At 36.7% G+C, this 18,781-nt stretch overlaps 1 long non-coding RNA gene across 2 annotated transcripts in view; it reads right to left on the bottom strand.

The window, feature by feature from the left end:
- LOC138692267 (uncharacterized) overlaps window positions 1–15,127 on the bottom strand; it is a 36,484-nt gene extending 21,357 nt beyond the window's left edge. For both annotated transcript variants that reach the window (XR_011330037.1, XR_011330038.1), the window contains exons 1-2: window positions 15,039–15,127; window positions 1,746–2,100 (exon numbers count right to left, since the gene is read on the bottom strand). This is a non-coding gene — a long non-coding RNA (uncharacterized lncRNA). The remainder of the gene's footprint in view (window positions 1–1,745; window positions 2,101–15,038) is intronic.
- Window positions 15,128–18,781: the final 3,654 nt, after the last annotated feature.

The raw sequence follows: 18,781 nt of genomic DNA, 5'->3' as shown, positions 1-18,781 counted from the left end.
GGTCTTTAGGGAATCTGAACAACGACAAATTCGGAGATTTAAACTTGTTGTTACTGCAATTTTCGTCATTGCACACATTGCCTTTATTCCGACGCATGATTAAAACGTTATTATAACATCTCGCATCCCTTTAAAGCACGTGCTGGCTGTATCAACCCTACGACCAGTGCCTTGCCTGCCGCTTGAGCGCTAGTGTCGTGAATGTTGGCAAAAAAAGTGTTGAAGTTGCGCGACTGTATATATTAGACTGTGATAATAATGCAACCTGTGAGAAGTTTAGAAGCCTTGGGCGGAGGCGACATAAAGGCATGACGTTTGACGTTTTAGTGCTTTGGTTCGTTGTCACATGTACATTTTCGACATTAATTGATATAAAACTAAGTGCATATGATAAAGATTCAGTGTACTGACGTACGTAATTTATTACGGAATCCGAAATGGTATTTTATTTGGGTTTCAGAATACCGCGTAAGTACTTGCATACAGCCACTTATAACTTAAAAAATTAAAAGCAAACGTGTTTTTTATTGATGGTACAAGGGAAAATAAATAAATATTTAAAGAAATGTTACTTATACCAAAAATAAATAAAATAACGACGTACCCTCGCAGTACCCTATTCCAATCAATTAACCATTATGTGGGTAGTAAATTGACAATGTTTTCCTGCTTTATGTTGTTTCACCTCCGACGTGAAAGGTCTAGATATGTACATTTTAATTTCATGTGATTATAATTTATAATTTTAAACAGGCCAAGGTCAAGTATAAAGATCTACGAAAAAATGAAGAAGCATACCTTCAACATAATACGTAACAAAACACATCATTATCTATTAAGCATGTGCCAATTAGCGTAAACTCAGTGGACTTTAAATCCTGTAAATACGAAGTGAAAAGAAACATGTTTATAACTAATTTATTACAAAAGAAATAATAATAAATAAACCTTGAAAACCGACAAAGTGAGTGTATGCATCTACAAATATAGACAATTCTGACATATAACAGGCATTCCGAATCTTCAACAAAACTGCAACATTTATGGGATCACAAAACAGCTGTTTACAATGAACTTGAAAATCAACGGCGTAACTTTATTGATATAGCAGGCGAGACCCAACAATTTGGCTAGAATTCTGATACATGACAAACCACAAGCAAGACTATAAAAATGTAGTTTATACAATATTTAATATTTAGAAGAATTGTCAACCATTTTGTCATTAATAATAACCGTAAAAATTGCCGAAGACTGCAGCCATATTTTAATTTATCTTCGGAATATGTATGATAAGAACTTTCTTGTGTTAAATTTTAACGTACCATGTTAACATGTTTCGACCTATTTTCGGTCATCTTCGGAATTGCATGTTTAATTTATCGTCTTGTTTTTATCGCCAACACGCACTTAGTTTATAATAATCAACAATTAACGTTTGGTACGACCGCGAACATAATTCTATCAACACACTTATATTGTAATATTAATTTACATTGAAAATCGGCATTAGCACAAACACGTGTTCTGGACAGTAGGCCTCCATTTGACAGTTAATTACAGTGTTGCCGACGTATGGCTCTGGCTTGTAACTGAAGAAGGCTCTGCTGCAAGCCTATTCCTTGAAGTGGTGAAGGGAGGAGGAAGAAGAAGGAGGAGGATATTCATTCAAGTAATGAACAAGCCATAATTTGACAAATAATATTCATCAGTATTTCTTAAAACAATATAAATAATAGTCTTACCTGTCAGTGGTAAACTATATTACACTTTCTAATATTTTCCTCAACTACAAGATCTTTCCATGGCAGTGAAAATTTTAGGCCAATATCATCAACTCTGGACTGCAAAGGATAGAATATTCAAAGTCCATTCTCTCTACTCTTGCTGAAATTCCACTCCATCATGCAGTCCATGATGGCAATGGTCAACATCATCTAGCAATCCATTTTATGCTACGAGGAACATGAAATTCTGGCATTCCATGTCTTGCTCGTTAGTGGGGGATGCTTAACACTCCCACTCCATGTATTAATTATGTATTATGTTAATGTTTTCCCATTCCATTGGCTCATTCAAATGACTGTTGTGTTCTTCTTCCTGGAAAATTGTAGGAGCTTTTAGAATTCATTTATCTCACCCATTTGTTTTGATTAACATGGTACCAGATTTTGTTTATAATGTGTCAAAAGTAAATTTAAGAATCTTCAAATCACTATCATTGACTGTGTTTTAAAATGGTTTTGACTTTACAAGATCGAATTAGTCTTGTTCAGTGTTGTTATGAATGTAAAAGAAGTTTAATAAATGGCATACGAAAATTCAGAACAAAACATACTTTAAGAATTGGTCCATGCAGTTTACAAGCTTACAGAGAGTTAATGGACAAATTTGAGAGAACTGGTTGTGTCATGAATGAGAAAGTCTCGAAGACCCACAATGGCTAATGATGTTAATGTTGCTGAAGTGTTAGGTTATGTCAAAATGAATAGCTGAAAATAGTAACTATGCAATGATAATGCCGGTGAAATGAGTCCAGGGTCCAGCACCGAAAGTTACCCAGCATTTGCTCATATTGGGTTGAGGGAAAACCCCGGAAAAAACCTCAACCAGGTAACTTGCGCCGACCAGGAATCGAACCCAGGTCACCTGGTTTCATGGCCAGACGCGCTAACCATTACTCCACAGGTGTGGACTCTACGGTAGATAATGACCGGCTAAATAAATCTAAAAAAAAGAATCCAGACAAATTAATATTAAGTTAATAGGTGGAAAGATGTATCACGAAAGCTGCTGAGAGATAATGGTCTTGAATATGGAACAAGGAAGATGATGTTGCAAGTTAGTGCGAAAGATCCCCCTAAGTACTGTAATGTAAGTTCCTGTCCGTTATTTTTGCAGTATTTTATTAGTTGTATTTTAATTTACATTTTACCTAGTGTTAATTGGTCTATGTTGTTTTTTGCCACTATAGTTTATCTTAGAATTTGATCAAGATATTTTGTAACAGGAACAGATTTGTAGAAATTTTTGTAAGGATATGTGCTCACAACTTGCTCTTGATGTTAGAAAGGAGCTATTTAAAATGTATTACTCTCTTATAGTCAGAATTTAAAAACTGTGATTGTAATTATTAATAAAATTTATATTTAACAGAGGAGCCATCTGTTGGAATGGATACTGAATATTCAGGACAGGGGTTCAAATTCCATCACCTAACAATTTATCAACTGTAATATTTAATTTTCTTTATTCATTTGTTATTGTTACAACCTTCATTTATTTAATGGTGTCCCTACATCTCAATACTGCAGTTATTTTTGTTATTATTTGATCAATATTGTATGTTTATTCATAATATGACATTGAGTGTAACTTTAATAAATTACATGATGTTAATTCATGTTAACATATATGACATTTAAAAATAAATGTTATAATAATTTTGTTCATAATTTAACCTTTTGTTGATTTCATAATATTCTGATTGTATAAAACTGTTTGTATTCCCCAGTAGCATTTCTGTGGAGTTAAAAATGTTACAAACTTTCAATAATACACAATCGTATACTTCACTTAGGGCCGTATTCATAAACGAGACTTTAGATGGACTTCCCAAAGTCGACCTTCGTAGTAAAGTTTAACTTTGTTAAAAGTCCTATTCATAGACAATACTTCTGAGACTTTGACTTTGGTAAGTCGAGATTTGACGATCTTGTTCTAATGTTGGCAATCAAAATCACTGCCTTCTAAACGAATTAAATTAATAGATAGTTGAAATAGAGTAGGCATTTCCACAATCAAAGCCATCTTTTGAGTCACAAATCAATGAAACAATTGAACATCGGTACATGTTAAGCAATTGTTAATAGTTCTTGCAGTTTTACATAAGAATAATATTATTCGAGGGCTTATTGTGAAACTAACGTAAGTACAAAAATTGACACTTTCAGGTCTTTACACCAATCGATAATAATTTGTTCTTCTAACTGGTCACAAAAAGCGTAACTCAGTTCGAACAGTCTTATATATAACACAATTCATAACTACAAAACGTGATGGTATAGTTTATCTGAAATAGTATTGCCTGTTAAGAATTTTGTAGTGAATAACACATCTATTGCAGTTACGTTAGTTTCATATTAAGCCCTGAAATTATTTCATTGTAAAATAGTTTTGTTGTGAAGATATGGCAGATAAGATTCTACCAATGACAGACTATGAAAGAGACATATTATCCAGCTGACAGTTGGCAGAGTTATTCCCTGCTTGTCTGCAGAAACTACTTAAAAATTATCTGAACTCAATATGTAGAAAACATTATTATGACGACCGCAAGGATTATAAATTAACTGCATTTCCAACTGTATAACCTATCTTCTATAAAATTAAATAGTAAGAATCAATATTAAGCTATTAATCCTTACCTATAGCTTAAAATCTCGATTAAATAAGTTGTATTATTTATTAGTGGAATAGATAATCCTCTTTGATTATTCATCAAAGTTGAAATATGACGAGGATATTTAATACTGTCTGTTTATCAAATCTGTACCTTGATTTGAATTTATAATCTATAATAATACACTAACGAACATGAGAAACTTTAATAATGTCCTAGATGCCTTCAATATTCTCGGCAAATTCAACAATTTCCCAAATATCAATCATTTTCCTTTGGCCACAAACGAAAGTCAAAGTCAAAGTCTAGATTTTCGGTGACTTCGAAGTAAAGTCACGATTGAAGTTTACTTTCCTCAAAGTGTCGACTGTGAATAGGAAAATGGTGACTCTGTACTTTGCAAAGTCAACTTTGGTCCAAAGTCTTGTCTATGAATACGACCCTCAGTGTACAAAACATATTGATGGAATAACAGTCTACATTGCCCGTCTGATAGTAAATTTATGAGCGGAATTACGATGTAACATTCTTGTTCCTCCTGCACAGTTAACAGATTGTAACATACATCGTTATTCGGCCCTACGCTTCAATTATAAAAAGAAACTGCACACACTTCAACACATGCAACAGTAGGCTGTACTTCCTCACAACACAATAATAACACATGGTTCGTGGTGCTTGGATACAACTTGTACGGAGTAATGGATTACGTGAATATTATCTTTATAGGTGCAACCACACCCTGTCAGATATTTTTGTTATGGAATAATTAAAATATATTACTGTCCATTCTTCAATGCACTATCACCTTTACTTTTTAACTTCGCTCTAGAATATGCCATTAGGAAAGTTCAGGATAACAGGCAGGGTTTGGAATTGAACGGGTTACATCAGCTTCTTGTCTATGCGGATGACGTGAATATGTTAGGAGAAAATCCACAAACGATTAGGGAAAACACGGAAATTCTACTTGAAGCAAGTAAAGCGATCGGTTTGGAAGTAAATCCCGAAAAGACAAAGTATATGATTATGTCTCGTGACCAGAATATTGTACGAAATGGAAATATAAAAATTGGAGATTTATCCTTCGAAGAGGTGGAAAAATTCAAATATCTTGGAGCAACAGTAACAAATATAAATGACACTCGGGAGGAAATTAAACGCAGAATAAATATGGGAAATGCGTGTTATTATTCGGTTGAGAAGCTCTTATCATCCAGTCTGCTGTCCAAAAATCTGAAAGTTAGAATTTATAAAACAGTTATACTACCGGTTGTTCTGTATGGTTGTGAAACTTGGACTCTCCCTCTGAGAGAGGAACATAGGTTAAGGGTGTTTGAGAATAAGGTGCTTAGGAAAATATTTGGGGCTAAGCGGGATGAAGTTACAGGAGAATGGAGAAAGTTACAAAACACAGAACTGCACGCACTGTATTCTTCACCTGACATAATTAGGAACATTAAATCCAGATGTTTGAGATGGGCAGGACATGTAGCACGTATGGGCGAATCCAGAAATGCATATAGTGTGTTAGTTGGGAGGCCGGAGGGAAAAAGACCTTTAGGGAGGCCGAGACGTAGATGGGAGGATGATATTAAAATGGATTTGAGGGACGTGGGGTATGATGATAGAGACTGGATTAATCTTGCACAGGATAGGGACCGCTGGCGGGCTTATGTGAGGGCGCAATGAACCTTCGGGTTCCTTAAAAGCCATTTGTAAGTAAGTCCATTCTTCATTGCTCACTTTCACTGAAATTTTGAAAAAAATATAATTATTTCAGATTTCTCTGTAGTGTCACCATCCACAGTCATTCCATACGCTTGTAGCAGTTTGAAGGAGTTTGGGGGCAGTCTGGTTGAGGCAGCGATTCGAGAAACCGAACCCTCGACATACCATTTCCTGCTCTCCCCACCCACCCTGCTGCACGAATCCTTCTTGTTCAGAGAGCTGCGGTACAATCATCAGAAAAGCCTTCTTCTTGGAACTGAACATAATCTGCAATCTGTATTGCGCGCGAAATTTATGAAGTCACAGTGTTAAATTTATAAAATGGTGGATCCTGTGCATAAGTCATTTGTGTGTTGCAGTTTGCAATGTTCGGTTTGTCGTTACTGTACAGTGAAAAAAGCAGTGTCTGGCATTTCATATCTGGATATGCTGCAGAATTATCTTTTCCTTCAGCTGAATGAATTCGAACTTTAAGACTTCATTTGACAACAAGACAGTGCTCCTCATTTTCTCCATAATGTGCGAGGTTGGTTAAAAGATACTGTTCCCCAACGATGAATAGGACGTGCCAATTCGAATGACATGGTTTTCTCGCAATGGCCTCCACAGTCTCCCGATCTAACACCATGTAATTTCTTTTTGTGGAAGTATGTGAAGGACCATGTGTACATACCACTACCTGTCGACCTGCCAGATTTGAGAAGAGGGATTGTTGCTGCTGTTGAATCTATCATCCTGACATGTTGACCAATGTTTTGAACGAATTCGACTATCTGCTAGATGTGTGCCGTGTAACGAATGGTGCTCACATTGAACACTTATAAAGTACAGTATGAAAACTCGGAGAATTTCTCTTTAATCTTATGTAAGATTTGTTTTTATATACCTATCGCAAATAAGAGAAATTAAACAACTTTGAAATTCCGATAACCATTTAGGGACAAGCTGTAGTTCTGGGAACAATAGAGGGCTCTTAATCAGTGTCGTAGTTATGTCAATATCTGGCAAGAAAAATAAGTGCTCAATAATAGGTTAGGTTTGGTTTGTTCAAGATTTTGATATCCCTTGCAGATAGGTAGTTAGCCGGTGAATGTAGAGTATCCAACGCCCACTGAACGAATATTTCACTTTTATCACTGCCAATGTTGCGCTATAATCGTATATGCAAGATAGGCTATAACAAAAACCTAAACCAACCAAACCTAACCTGTCAAAGAAGCAACAAGTTATACTAAATATGTGTAAAATTGGCCTATGCCTCTATAGTGGGCGGGACATAAGTAACATTGACCAAATTTGTAAGACTGTTGCAGCTAACCTCTTTACGGGGTGTCAAATGAGCATATTGTAAGGAGTGGGCGACAGGAACCAGTTGCTACAACGTTCTTTCAAATTATGAAAAACACAATTTCGCGTGAACAGTTCTTTTAAGCTTCTTTTCTTCCCAAACAACGCCAAACCTTACCCAAAGGGTAATTATGCATAACAGCTACAGAAGCGATTTTAAATTTTATTCTTTCCCAAAACCCTATATTTTTACCCCCTTTTTTTAAAAAAAACTTAAAAACAAAAGTAGGAAACAACGTAAACCGCAAAAACTTAATGTAACATTTTTTTATCAAAAACCTTAATTTTAGTTCCTTTTTCAAGAGGACAAACATAAGCAGCAATAACCTAAACTAACCTAACTTAACCAAAATAGCCACACAAAGACTGAATCAATTTCACAAACTCGTCAAACATGATGAACCTTACCTTAATAATTCGGAGGATACAGGGCTGCAGCTGCTCTAAAGAATGCACACATTCTCTCTTCCATTAGATATTTACACTTAAACATATATTCTCCCAAATATCCAATGACGCAACCAAACGATAAACGTCCACAACACTAAGTTTACTATAGGTAGGTTCGTTCCAACAACAGTCGGGAACCGTCCGTAACCATTGTGAGCATGCGCAGTACAGAAAATGCGTTCCAACACAATCCGAACCAGTCCTGATCCGGAAACATGTACTGCAGTCGGGCGTTCCATCAAGCTTTTGACACGGGTTCGGAACGGTCAGAAATAGTCCGCGGATTGAGGCATGTACGGAAGAGTACGCAAAACGCGCATGCGCATAAGCTCACCAACGTCTCCTGGATACTGAAGAAAGACATGATCGACTGTTCACATCAATGAGGTTAAAGATGAAAAGTGACAGAACAGACTAATAATAAAACTAGAGATTTGATTTAAATTTTCGCCAAAAAGAAAGGGAATGGAAATTATTTGGGTATTGAAATAGTTAATTACAATTTCAACATGCAGCTTTGATTAAAAGTATAATAAATAACGTACATACATTAATAATTAAAAAAAGAACTATTTTTAGATGAAAGTCCCCCAGTACACGACATTGAATTAGCGGAATTCTTGCCTTCCATATTTTTTGTAATCTTTTTATAAAAAAAAATGCTCGAAATTCTATTTTCTGCAATTAGAATTATACTTGTTTTTTTGAAAGACGGGACATGACAAGCGTTGCGATCGGAAAAACAACTGAATGTCACATAGCGTGGTAGGCCTGTTGCTATCCGTGCGTTTTTTTTAAAGCGCTTCAGAAGCGCTTCATGCCTTTGCTGCAGCAAAATGAGGGTCGAAAAAAAAACGTAAGTAGCTCAACTGACTGCAAAATGGTGGACAATTAATATTGGCTTCTATTTCTTCCGTAATAAATTTAACCCTAAAAGAACCAAACATGTTAAATAATTTCGACTTCCATGATAATGTCATGGAATTATTATTACTAGACGATTTTGACAATAATAAACGTTGCAAAAGACCAAAACACACATTCCGCCATGATGGATCGTGCAGCAAACTCGTAAAGCGAAGTTCTGATTTGTTGCACGCTTGCTACAGCGCTGCTGCAGCGACGGTGAAGCAAATGTAATAAAAGAACGGTCTTGCTGCAGCGCTTTACGTCTTGCTTTAAAAAAAACGCAAGGTATAGTAACAACGGTTGAGTTGCCAAACTTACAGTCCCCATGTGGCGAGTGCTTAATAGCTCTCTTGGCGACATTTATTGTGCACACAAGGTTAGCATTGATACGTTTCGTTTTTCATGCTCTGTCGATTTTTGTATTGCTTTCTTATATCGCGTCAATTGTCAATGAATGTTTTAACGTCAGCCATCTTAACGGCAATTGCTAGCTTCCATCAGCTGGCAGCATGGTAGTCCATATTGGTAACATGGCAGTGTAGTTCCAAGCTCGGCCGCTTAACTGTCATGTCCCATCTTAAAAAAAAAAAAACAAGTATAGCTGCGAAACGATAATAATTAAGCATCCCGTTCTTAGCAAAGATGATCACAGTTATAGCATCTCTCGATTTAGTACATAACGATCCGCGAAAGCGTTCCAACCAAGCCCCTACAGTCTCGGCTGTGCGAAACGAGGAAACCGGGGCAAATTGAACGCTGCGCTTGCCGCCATATTGTTGGAGAGCAGACAAATAATAGCAGTGCGTAAATCACGCAATTTAACGCTGTGATGATCTAAAATTGACATATTATGGCCATTTTCGACGTTTAACGTAAAATTAGGACGAAATAAACATATTCAAAGTTTCATTGATATGTGTTAGAACATTAAAGAAAAGAAAATACGTATGCAGCAATTTATAGAAAACATACTGATACATCCATAAATAGGCTTACACAATACACATTATAGATTGTATAATTTTACGATACTCAGCAAATTGTTAGGTTTCAGAGAATCTAAAATTATATTAACATATTAACTCTTAGATCACAAGACATAAATATATGCACCTTGATTACACAAGTTCTTGTTATAATCAAATTCCTAAGTGAAATAAATATGCGATAATCAGTATAGACTTGCTAAGTTTTAGAGAATCAAAAATAAATTATATTACCGGTACTTTTAGACCACAGGACATAGGTAATCTGGCAAAATATAATGTGCGAAGGTAGCCAAATTACATTGAATTCATTCTTCAATTAATAAAGGGAATGCTATCAATTATAAAAAGTATCGGTACCTAATACATTGCAAACAATAGGTAACGTGAAGACCTAAAAACTAAACAATCACTTTATGCAAGATAAAAAAAGCCACACACTTTTTATGTGTGGATTTTTTACATATTGTATTTTTATTTTAAATAAATAAAATAGATATATTATCATTGCTTGCGGAGTGATGGTACATAATTTTTATGAACATATGCAATATCAATAAGATGCCATTCCTTGCTTTTGTTAATAAAATATATCCGGCAAAATGTAAAAGAGTTATTTATAGGTGAACTCTGAATCATAAATTCACAAAGGAGGCTTAGCTATTATAGCTATTTATTTATTTATTATCTGTATATTTACTTATCCATATATGGATCTTGAATGAAAGTTTATTATCTTGCAGATAAATTAATTTACATAATAAAAACAAAAAGTTATCTTTCCACTAATGTTTTAACATCTGATGTGTAAGTCTAAATAATTCACTCAGTGGGATTTCTCTACAGTCTGATATACCTGTACTAACAATTAAGTATTCTTTATTGTCGTAAACTACTGATTGATTTTTAATGATATTGATATTGTAACAACAGAGATAATATTATATCGTACCTTTTGCAAATAGCTTGGAAAATTAAACAGGGATGGTATTATCGCCGCGCTCTCATGGTTAACATTCGGCAGGTCTTTGAGCGGCCTCATGCGTTCGGCAGGTCTTTGAAATTTAATTGTATTATTGTTTTCAATTTCTTTTGTCGCCGCTCCAATCACTCGCCTCAATTTCAATAATGCAACCAACAAGCTGCTTCAATTATTATTAAATGACACTTACTTGTCTAATCCACGTAGACTAAACCCGAGGTTGCAATGTCTTGTGCTGAGGACGAACATTAAGGTATGTGATTAAAAATTATTATAAAAGAGTTATTATTAAGAGTTAAGAAAGCCAACGTACTCCTATATGAAATAATAATAATAATACCCATTTAACAATATAACAAACTAGTGCTTATTCTTATCGAGAAAGTAGACGTGACAACGTGACGCTTAGAGTGAAACCTACACAGCAACAATCGGTCGGCAAAATTATTTTTTTAAACCACACCGCACGTTATTGTATGATGCCGACATGTTAAGCATGAGTCCGCGGCGATAATATATCATCTTTCAAAATTATATTGCCATTACATTCACACTATTCATTAAAAACACCCGAGACAAAACAAAGGACAAGTATGACAATCGTGTTTACCGCTCTATTTCTACCAGTAGCATGGCGGCGTAAAAATGCGCAGACTGGTTTCAATTTTGGACAGCACACCAGCTATCTGTGTGAGTCTAGTATACTATTATAACGTCTTTGGTTCCAACAGCGTCCAGTCCAGTTTCAATCCCACAGCAGATGCTCAACTAGCGCATGCGCATAAGATAGTACAGGAATCGTACATGAACTGAATACTGATCCATGAACCGCTTGTTGGAACGAACCTTATGTGCCATAAAGGCACTACAACGACCAACTTTCTTCCGTTTCGCATACTTCCGGTATAATCTCCCCAACAGAAGTTCAGATCCGTCTTTTTTGCTCTTAACTCATGGCAACACACTTCGGAAATCATGCAACCCTTAAGATTACCGTGATTCACGAAATAATATTCAATATCCTCCTCTCTCAACTCTGTACAGATAAACGAAATTCTACATCCATTACAACTCACAGCGATAGACCACCTGCAAGATGAGAATGATACATGCATCAACTACGAAAAACTACAATCATACAGCCAACGACTTAGAGAAATTCTAGCTCGTAACATACAGCTATCACTTAACCACAACCATCCAATCATACCGGAAAAATCATCAGCCAATAACAACACACAGCGCTTTATGACAACCACAACCACCCAATCATACCGGAAGACACATCACCCAATAAGAACACACAACACTTCAGCCAATCAAATCACAATACATTAAAAGTTATGCACTCAACAACATTAGGTTCGAATAAATTTGAATAATTTCGAGGGAAAAATTGTTCCGGGGCCGGGTATCGTTAGGTTCGTTCCAACAAGTCAGCAACCGTCCGTAACCATCGTGAGCATGCGCAGTACAGAAAAAGCGTTCCAACACAATCCGAACCAGTCCACAGTATAAGAAGAATCAGTAGGGACAACTCTTGTCGGCACCTTTGATGTTGTTGGTACTAAATTCAAGCTCAGTATGGTTTAGTTCTCAATGAATCCAACTATGTCGCTAGTATCAAACCACTATCAAAATATTAGTAAAATATTTATTAATTTTATTGGTCAGTAATACGAATAATCTTGTATGCATATTATCTATCATTAATATTATGTCGCTAGGAAGTCAAAATACTTATATCCATTGTTGACGTTCATTTTCGCACTTCACCGCAACGGACGCCATGATGTATTATGTTGTACTTGGATCAATTTTACCAACATAAACCTCAAACAGTGACTTGAACGTTAGTGTCAATCAGTGAATATTTTCATGATTATTGGATACGGAAGTAATTATTATTACGGTTATATTGCCATTCCTTTGCCTCATGTCTTTAAAATTATTAAAACATGAGTAATGAATGTTTTCAGTTAATATTAAATTATGCCAGACCTGTCGTACATGGAGATCCATCTGGTGGAGGTTCCAGATAATACACCTGGTTTCGTGACATGCGCACTCAGAATTTGTTCCCACGAAATTGCTTAGGTGTCTTTACTGTATGTTCTCTATACTGTGACCAGTCCTGAACCGGAAACATGTACTGCAGTCGGGCGTTCCAACAAGCTTTTGACACGGGTTCGGAACGGTCAGAAATAGTCCGCGGATTGAGGCATGTACGGAAGAGTACGCGAGACGTGCATGCGCATAAGCTCACCAACGTCTCCTGGATACTGAAGAAAGATATGATCGACTGGTCACATCAATGAGGTTAAAAATGAAAAGTGACAGTACAGACGAATAATAAAACTAGAGATTTGATTTAAATTTTCGCGAAAAAGAAATGGAATGGAAATTATTTGGGTATTGAAATAGTTAATTACAATTTCAACATGCAGCTTTGATTAAAAGTGTAATAAATAACGTACATACATTAATAATTAAAAAAAGAACTATTTTTAGATGAGAGTCCCCCAGTACACGACATTGAATTAGCGGAATTCTTGCCTTCCATATTTTTTGTCATCTTCTTATACAAAATGATCGAAATTCTATTTTCTGCAATTAGAATTAGCTGCGAAACAATAATAATAAGCATCCCGTTCTTAGCAAAGATGATCACAGTTATAGCATCTCTCGATTTAGTACATAACGATCCGCGAAAGCGTTTCAACAGCGTCCAGTCCAGTTTCAATCCCATAGCAGATGCTCGACTAGCGCATGCGCATAAGATGGTACAGGAACCGTACATGAACTGATCCATGAACCGCTTGTTGGAACGATCCTATAGTCTTCTAAACACGAGGAAAAAAAAAAAACAAGTTCAATTCTTCTTCATATTTAAAAAAATCTACTCTACCTCAACCGTAATTGACCTACGAATAATATAACGTACTAATAAACGAAATTCAATACTAAACACTACCAAACCACCAAAAATAACAAAATCGCTTCTGTAGTTCTGCATAATTACCAAAAAGGAGCCCAGTCCTTTCATAAAAATGGACTTAACAAGTTTTGGGACCACACTCAATTGTTTATATATATATATATATATATATATATATATATATTATATTATATTATATTATATTATATCTTATGACTGCTGGATAAACTAGCGCTGAGGTAGTTCTCATCGTACTCCGTTTATACACGTTGCATATACCAATCTGTGACAGGTTAGGTTTGGTTAGTTTAGGTTTTTGTTATGCCTCGCATATACTATCAACTGCATAATAAAAAAAACCTTATAAATTCAACGATTTCCATTTCCGAAATCACTGTAACTACCTCAGCGCTAGTTTCACCAGTCTGATTAGTGTAATATGTTACTATTAGTGATGCATGCAATCGAGGTGGAAAGAAACTGACCACCCTACCCCATTATTTTCTGGCTTAGTTGCCTCATGAGTGATGCCTTATTGGTGCCACTTGTTTAGGTTCAAACCCGTCTTCGGATAATCGACTAAACTACAATTTGTTACCGGTAAACTGTTTTTTAAGATACCGTCAGAATTTTCTATGTTATACGAAAAATTGTTACAGCTTCAGCTACGGGTGGTGTAAAATAACGCTGTAAATGCAGAATTGAAGGTTTAATGATTTCAAAATTCTAACCGAGAACGAATTTTACTGAGATGTAGACTCTCGGAAGATAGTAAACGACAATCGTGAGAGGTTGTAATACTACGGAAATATGCCTCCCTCGAAATACAATATTATAAATTACACTAAAAAATTTTACGCCACTAGATCATTTCAGTCACTAACAGTGGGTTAATGTTGGAACAACCGTAAACAGAATCAACCAAAAGTTTGTAATACTACAAGATGTTTAAACGAGCGTTGAGCGGATTCCGCCGATTTTGGAATAGACACCGACGCACTTAGGTTAGGTTAATTTAAGCTTTTATTATCCCGTCAAGATGAAGGTGAAAGCGATTGAGTGTGATTTTTTGTTTTCTATGTTGGCAGTTCAAGTACGTCGCTGTCTATTCCAAAATCGGCGGAATCCGCTCAACGCTCGTTTCACCCAAGATTTTAACAAAGTTTTCAGAAACTGAAGAACGGAAAAATATTACGTTTATTAGTTCTTGTGGTAAACGCCCCATGATAATTGTATTCATTAGTACACCGTACTCACGCATTACCCTTGGAAGTTCAAATTGATTATACTTACCAATTCCACTATAACAAAGTCGTAAATTTTATTCACAGCATACATTCACCCCACGGCGTCTATCTCCAGGTTCGTTAAAACCACCGCCGTCTGGATCCCTAGCTAGGGATCATAGGGATCCAGACGGCGGTGGTTACAACAAAACAAAAATTGCCAACGAGATCGCAATATCGCACTAGATTTCTCTTTGTGAAGCGGATGAAACGTGTTCAGAAAAGGCCCTTCAGCTTCATATTATTCCCAGTTTTCGTGAAGTTCCAACTATCATGGCGACAGCTAACAAAAATGTGACATGCATCTGAAAATCATTGTGGAGCTCAAATGTAAGACACAATGTTCTTTTTATTGGTTATTCTACAACACTTTATACATACATACATACATACATACATACATACATACATGTTCTGCCCATGGGGCAGATCTTTCACTGCAAACCCAGCATTCTCCAATCTTTCCTATTTTCTGCTTTCCTCTCGGTCTCCGCATAAGACTTCATATAAACGCGTGAAATGTGTTAGAAAATATGTCCCTTTTGTACATTTTTTTCTTTTTTTCGTGCTGATGTATAAAGAGTTCGTAAGAAGTAGGGTACATGTATAATATATAAAATTTTATTTGTTCCACATCTTAAAACTTCATTTTTTTTTCTCTTGTACGGTGTAGGGACCCGAAGGTTCATTGTGCTGTGAATTTCTGGGTAGCCGAATGGCGCGCTCTTGTATCGCCGCACCTTGAACTTAAGCTGGGCTATGGATGATGATGACGACGATGATGATGATGATGATTATGATTATGATTATGATGATGATGATGATGGCGAAATGAGTCCGAGGTCCAACGCCGTAAGTTACCCAGTAATTCTGCTTCAATTGGTTGAAGGAAAACCCCGGAAAAAAAAACCCAACCAGTTAACTTGTACCAATCAGAATTTGAACCCAGGCCTGCTCGTTTCACGGTAAGACGCGCTAACCGTTACTCCACAGCAGTGAAGCTTAAAGTTTCTATGGTAATGTACTCTTTATGGAATACAATAAATGAAATGAAAACTCGTAGTCTGTTGAATATTCTTGTAAAGCACTAAAAGCTACGAGACGGACTTTTATGCAAGTATTGTAGTTTAGAAATGAATTTGATTTGAGAATTAACGCATATTTTGGTGAGAACGTTTAAGCCAAGAACTTTGAACATGTATCTTTTGGTGGTAAGTTTCAATTTTCAATGCTTGTCTTGCTGATGATCAGCGGCGTAGGTGCTGGCTAAGTTTAATTATTAAAATATGAAGTATCTTTAACTGAATAATTCCTTTTCCAGACGAAGATTGTTGACAAGAAAGGATTCGATGACAAAGGCAAACCAACTCCTAATTTAAATAAGCAATATAAGTGAAACAAAAGCTAAAGTACGCTTTTTAAAATAGGATGGTATGAAAATAATACATGGCTACGTGGCTGTAAAAAAAAGTTCTTTGTTCTATTGGTCCTGCCTTCAAAGAATAAAAATATCAGGACAACCAAAGGAGTTGTACTGAAAAAATGGCATGAGTTATCTCATCCCGCGTAAAGAATTTTCCGTGGTTTCCTAAGACGCTAAGACAAAATATCGGCATGAGCCCTAGAAGAATTGGGCCACGGATCTATACTCTTCTCCCCACAGACATTTTGGCTTTTTTCAAACATAAATATTCTTCGATGTGGATGCCTTGGCCTACATTAGCTCTGTTAAACGAGCGAGTTCACTCGACACCATTCGCATTGCGAAAGATCTCTGCAGCTTTCAATGTGCAGACTTAACAACGGGGTCAGAGCATCTATATGCTTGAGACCTCAGTCTAGTATATACAGTCGCGAAGCTCAGTACGTAGTAAATATGCAAACATTAGGTAGTTGCTCACCACTAGGTTCGCTAATATCGCCTCATTACAGGCAATGCAAAATAGCACCGTCACAGTCTATTGTTTCTAGCACCCTCAAAACTCAAGCTTCGTGACTGTATATAGTAGACTGTGTTGAGACCGTTACTTCTACGCGGTTATTAAAATTATTATTATTATTATTATTATTATTATTATTATTATTATTATTATTATTATTATTATTATTATTATTAAAGAGTTATTATTAAGAGTTAAGAAAGCCAACATAAGAAACTAGTGCTTATTCTTATCGAGGAAGTAGACGTGACACGTGACGCTTAGAGTGAAACCTACAGAGCAACAATCGGTCGGCAAAATTATGTTTTAAAAGCACACCGCACGTTATTGTATGATGCCGACATGTTAAGCATGAGGCCGCGGCGATAATATATCATCTTTCAAAATTATATTGCCATTACTTTCACACTGTTCACTAAAAACACCCGAGACAAAACAAAGGACAAGTATGACAATCATGTTTACCGCTCTATTTCTACCAGTAGCATGGCGGCGTAAACATGCGCAGACTGGTTTCAATTTTGGACAGCACACCAGCGCTCTGTGTGAGTCTAGTATACTATTATAACGTCTTTGGGTTCGACCACCCCCTCCTCCCGCACTAGCAGGTACGGTACCATTCATCTGCAAAACATTTTCTGAACAGGAATTATTGTGAACAATTTCCGGAACAATTTTTCCCTCGAAATTATTCAAATCAACTTTACAGGGAGTTATACCTGAAATCTTGATTTGCATAATACACGTCACTGTTCGTTAACAGAAAACCACAATTTAAGTCACACGGAGTTAGTGTGCACTCGAAGTTGGTTGCTTGACGGTTGTCAGCCCACTTTGAGGTCTGTGGATATAGAGGCAAAAATTGGATCGGTGTCGGTTAGAGTTCCCTGGTAGCTCAGTGGTAGAGCGTTGGTGCGTTAAACCGAGGGTCCCGGGTTCGATACCCGGCTCCGGAACAATTTTTCCCTCGAAATTATTCAAATCAACTTTACAGGGAGTTATACCTGAAATCTTGATTTGCATAATACACGTCACTGTTCGTTAACAGAAAAACCACAATTTAAGTCACACGGAGTTAGTGTGCACTCGAAGTTGGTTGCTTGACGGTTGTCAGCCCACTTTGAGGTCTATGGATATAGAGGGAAAAATTGGATCGGTGTCGGTTAGAGTTCCCGAGTAGCTCAGTGGTAGAGCGTTGGTACGTTAAACCGAGGGTCCCGGGTTCGATACCCGGCTCCGGAACAATTTTTCCCTCGAAATTATTCAAATCAACTTTACAGGGAGTTATACCCGAAATCTTGATTTGCATAATACACGTCACTGTTCGTTAACAGAAAACCACAATTTAAGTCACACGGAGTTAGTGTGCACTCGAAGTTGGTTGCTTGACGGTTGTCAGCCCACTTTGAGGTCTGTGGATATAGAGGGAAAAATTGGATCGGTGTCGGTTAGAGTTCCCGGGTAGCTCAGTGGTAGAGCGTTGGTACGTTAAACCAAGGGTCCCGGGTTCGATACCCGGCTCCGGAACAATTTTTCCCTCGAAATTATTCAAATCAACTTTACAGGGAGTTATACCTGAAATCTTGATTTGCATAATACACGTCACTGTTCGTTAACAGAAAACCACAATTTAAGTCACACGGAGTTAGTGTGCACTCGAAGTTGGTTGCTTGACGGTTGTCAGCCCACTTTGAGGTCTGTGGATATAGAGGGAAAAATTGGATCGGTGTCGGTTAGAGTTCCCGGGTAGCTCAGTGGTAGAGCGTTGGTACGTTAAACCAAGGGTCCCGGGTTCGATACCCGGCTCCGG

The sequence above is a fragment of the Periplaneta americana genome, chromosome 16 (assembly GCF_040183065.1).
Source record: "Periplaneta americana isolate PAMFEO1 chromosome 16, P.americana_PAMFEO1_priV1, whole genome shotgun sequence".
Lineage (NCBI taxonomy): Eukaryota > Metazoa > Arthropoda > Insecta > Blattodea > Blattidae > Periplaneta > Periplaneta americana.
Note: the sequence above shows the minus strand (reverse complement) of the source record. Positions and strands in the feature narration are given on the sequence as shown.